This window comes from Solanum dulcamara, chromosome 5 (assembly GCF_947179165.1).
Source record: "Solanum dulcamara chromosome 5, daSolDulc1.2, whole genome shotgun sequence".
Classification (NCBI taxonomy): domain Eukaryota; kingdom Viridiplantae; phylum Streptophyta; class Magnoliopsida; order Solanales; family Solanaceae; genus Solanum; species Solanum dulcamara.
Window position 1 is genome coordinate 72050790 of NC_077241.1, and position 4907 is coordinate 72055696.

The window sequence follows — 4907 nt, forward strand, 5'->3', positions numbered from 1 at the left end:
GTGCAATGTGTATTATATTCCCCCTAATGAAGACATTATTTAATATCTTGAGGATGACATATTCCAATCTTGTATCTCAATTTGTCAAAGGTTAAAGTTGGCAATGCCTTGGTGAACATATCTGCTAAATCATCACTTGAACGAACTTGTCGAACATCTATTTCACCTTTCTTTTGAAGATCATGAGTAAAAAAGAATTTTGGTGAAATATGTTTTGTTCTGTATCTTTTGATGTATCCTCCTTTTAATTGAGCTATACATGCATCATTGTTTTCATACAATATTGTTGGAGTGTCTCTTGTCAAAGAAAGACCACATGTTTCTTGAATGTGTTAAGCTATTGATCTTAACCAAATGCATTTTTGACTTGCTTCATGAATGACTATTGTTATACCCTATTTTTTACCGATGTTAGATAAAGCACAACATATGAACTCTAAAAGGATTGATTATTGTATAGAGTCGCCACCTAATTTATTAAGGAAAATAAGGAAAACCTATTTGATGCATGACCTGTATGACTCACGTTTCAATTTGCGAAAAACCAGTTTAGATTCTAGGAAAGGGTTTACATTATTCCAAAGGGAAGGTGTTAGGCACCCTTCAAAATTCACAAAATGTGATACCCGACTAGACTTAATTTATCAATGAGGGAGGGATTAAATTATTATTTACAAGTATAACACATATATATGTAAAGAATATGTATTAAAATTATATAAAATATATGTATAAAAAAAATATGAATCAAGAAAATGTATGTTATTGTCAACTATATGTATAAAATATGAGTAAAATAATGTAAATGTATAGAAAAAATAGTAGCTTTTATGCAATAATAAAATTATGTTCTTTGAATAAAAAACAAAACTTTTTTACCATATGAAAAGAAAAACACTTCTGAATATTATTTTCGAAAGATATCTCCGAATATTTATACAAACGCTTGGTGAAATATTAGTAAAGAATAAATAATTATTAAAATAATTTAAAAGTATGTGTCTTGATATATACTATAAAAAATAAAATTTTATTATATGATGGACTCAGATACGTAACTATAATAAGTGTTAAATCACTATTGTTTGCAAATAAGGAGAAACGCCGTGATGATTCGTAAAAATAATCAATTCAATTATTCAAAAATAGTTTAATTTAATGAATCACCATAATTTAGAATTATTAGAAAACAATTAATTATTTAAAAATATCTACAAAACCAATAAATCTTAATTAAGGGGGTTCAAGTTATTCCGAAGGAAAGATATTAGACATCCCTCAGAGCCTATCTGAAGATAGTCCTTAAACTTAGTTTTAGAAAAATGATTAGGGATATTTATTCATTTGTTCACTTTAGAAAATATTAAACAAAAGAGTTTTATTTAATTTTGAGAAAATTGTGCAAATAGAAGGTATGTCATATATATGTCTATAATATGAATGGAGAAAATTTAATAATAATATATATTTATTTATATGGTAAAAATAATATACTTGAACGTATGAAAATTTTATGTATTGAAATATAGATGTATGTTTAAAATCACATGGATGAATAAGCTTACTTGAATTTGTGATAACTAATACAAATGTCGAGTATTAGAACTGGTTACTTTATTTGTAGACACGATAAGAAGATAATAAATAAATAAATAAATAAGATAATAAATAAGTGTAGATGTATGAATAAGTAATGTGTCATAAATATAATTTGGGTGAAAACTTCTAATAAGATTAGTGATGCCTAAAAAATCATTAAATTTTAAAAATATTAAACTACCCAAATATATACAAACAAAAATATTTAAAAGTCGAAAGGACATAAAAATATCTACATTCTTATCATCTTCGGATCAGCGCCGGCTTATTAATCGAAAGACAAAATATATAAAGTTTGTCATTTTTCTGCTCGGGTCGATTTTCATCATTTCCGAAGGGCCTATCTACCCAAACCCCTTTAGACAGTCTCCAAATGTTTATTATTATGTAAAGGATAGTTTTTACAAGATTATTACAAACTAAAATAAAAGGTAAATGAATAAATAATACGAAATGTAAACGAAATAATGACATCTTAAACTTTCGTTCGCAGCTCCTTGTGTCTTGAACTTTGAAGTTCAAACCCTGCTAAATCATAAAGAAAACATAACCAATATACAAATATATATATAGAGGTATATCATGATTATATAATTTTGCTACAACAAAGCAAACAAATAGAACAAGAACACATTTTAAAATAATAAACCAATATATCAAAGAAAGTGGGAACTAACCTGGATACTTCATGTATTTATTTTGACAAGATATAATATGTAAGAACCTAAAGTAAAGACAACACAATAAAAAATAGAAAAAAGAGTACTAACCAGTTAATATGAGTTTTATGTCAACGAAAAGCGGTAGCAATATCCGAGATCCAAACAAGTCGAAGTAGCAAAAAGGAAAAAGAAAGAACTCAAAACAATAAGTATTTTGTTAACAACTTCCTTGTATTTTAATGAATATGAGGTATTAAAAGAGAAAGTGAAATTAGGTCGTGTTCTTCCTTTTCTCTTGTTTTTTTTTCCTTTGTCTCTGTCTGTGTCCTCTTATAGTGATACCAATGGGTAAAAGATCATGAAGTCAACAAAACCCATTAGCCAATTTAAAATTTCAACTTTTGACCAATAAGTCAAGCGGGTGTATTCCATTTCAAAAAGATAAACAAGATTTTCAAAATTCTCTCCACCAAATCAAAACCAAATCTTCTTTTTAGATTTGATACAAAATTCATTCAAAAAGATGTTTCAAAAAGTCAAAGATTAAACTATGCCCAAATTAAATACGGTAAATTAATTAACAAACCTTAAATAGTGGAGTACCAATCTATTTTAATCCAAATAAAGCAGCAAGATCAATCGTACTAAATTTATAAATGCCGACACAGTTGTTATATGTTAGCAATTAATACACACGCTCATAATATACAATCCTCCATATAACAAACATATAACCATCATACAACATATGTAAAAATACTGATAAATAAAACTACCATTAAATGTAGTACATACAAATAATAATATGAACAATTAATATCATGAAAAAAAAAATGCCCACACATCACACACATGGCATGTCTTATCAAAATAGACATATCAATACAAAATACAAACTAACTGCCATAATACAACAAACATCAACCACTTTATTCATCTTCCACAATATATAATAATAACAAAAAAAAACAATATTCTAACAAAAGTACACAATCACATCATATAATATTTTATACAACACACAACTTGACAACCATGTGCACACCAATACGTACATAAACCAAATAATTTTTACAAAAAGTAAAACCACCAAACACACACACAAATTCACTAACAGCAAACTACATACCATTGCACACATGTAAAAAATAAATAAATATTCATCAACACATATGCTTAAACTCAAATAATTTTCAACGATGCACAATCCATAATAATTTATAAACAAAAAAAATGAAACTTTAAACCATCATATACTAAAGAAGCATGTGGATCTCAAATCGGAAAAACTCATTTGGAAGAGAAATAAAATATATAAAAAAATAGAAGTGACGGAATAATAATCAAAGATACAAAGTCATAATAAAATTCTTCATAGTTAACCCATCAAATATCTTAATATGATGATAGAGGACAAAATATAGAAGTTAAAGTCATACATGGCATCAACTCAACTTACAGGAAAACAATAACAAGTTAAGCTAAATTATAGTTGAATCATACTAGTACCCATTTCAAATCTAAAAGCTCGTTTCAATAGAAAACAACACATTGAATAAACTCTTATAGAGCAAGTGAGTATCACAAGAACGTACCTGGGACGGATCTTGTAGATCCGGGTTTTTTTTGAAACGATTAGATCCAAAATATATATGCCCAAATATCAAACCTTGAAGAATCGTTTGACTGTTGTTAGCCTCGTTGCTCGCTGTGTTGGAGACGAGGACGACGGAGGGATTTTTGGTGGAACTGGTTGCTCGTCGTCGGAGGCGTTGCTGCCGATCGGAGCTGCTCGTGGTTGCTTCTGTTGGTGGCAGCTCGTGCAGCTGGTGGCGTTGTGCTGCTCAGCAAGAAGGAGGAGAGGTGGTGGCGCAGTGAGGAAGAGAGAAGACGCGGTGGAGGTGCGGTGGCTTGTGTGTGTCTTCTTCTCTTTGGAGAAGAAAATGAATAGAGAGAGTTAGATGAAAAAAAAAAAAAAGTTAGAGAGATAGTCAGGTCCCTTTTTTTTTAGAAAGAAAAATGATAAGATAGTTTAGGGATTTTGGGGTGTGGAATAGATAAGAACGAATGGGAGTCGTTCGATCAAATGCAATCTACGGTTGAGATTGAAGAAATTGAGATTAAAAATAGACTACATTAAATTTAATTAAGCAATAATTACAATTAATTGTCAAGTAAAATATTATCTAAATTAATTAATATTAAAATAGCTACTTATGTATATACTATGTAAATATATGCATATTCATATATGACGTACGTATGTATATAATACGTACTAAATAGACGTATAATTAATATAGTTAACTAAAATATATAATAAATTTAATTAAGTAATAACTTTATAAACACATGTATATAAGATATATTAAAATAGATATGAAATATGTACACATTAATATGAATAAGTAAATTGTAAAATAAACTTAGTTAAGTAATATATAACTTTTTTTAATATAAAGAAAATGCACACATATAAAATATATGTAAAAATATTCGAACGTACGAAACTCATTTTTTTAAATTAAGAATAAAACTGATAAAGATAAAAGTAATAATATTAATAAATATCAAAAAAATATATTATAAGTTATGAATGTCAGAACATATAATTTATTGGACAAAACTAAATATAAATTTATTTAT

At 27.6% G+C, this 4907-nt stretch overlaps 1 long non-coding RNA gene across 1 annotated transcript; it reads right to left on the bottom strand.

Annotated features, from left to right (window-relative positions):
- Positions 1–1678: 1678 nt before the first annotated feature.
- On the bottom strand, positions 1679–4261 carry LOC129889651 (uncharacterized). The gene is made up of 2 exons (XR_008766937.1): positions 2370–4261; positions 1679–2323 (listed from the first exon to the last, which is right to left on the bottom strand). It is a non-coding gene; the product is annotated as an uncharacterized LOC129889651 (long non-coding RNA).
- Positions 4262–4907: the final 646 nt, after the last annotated feature.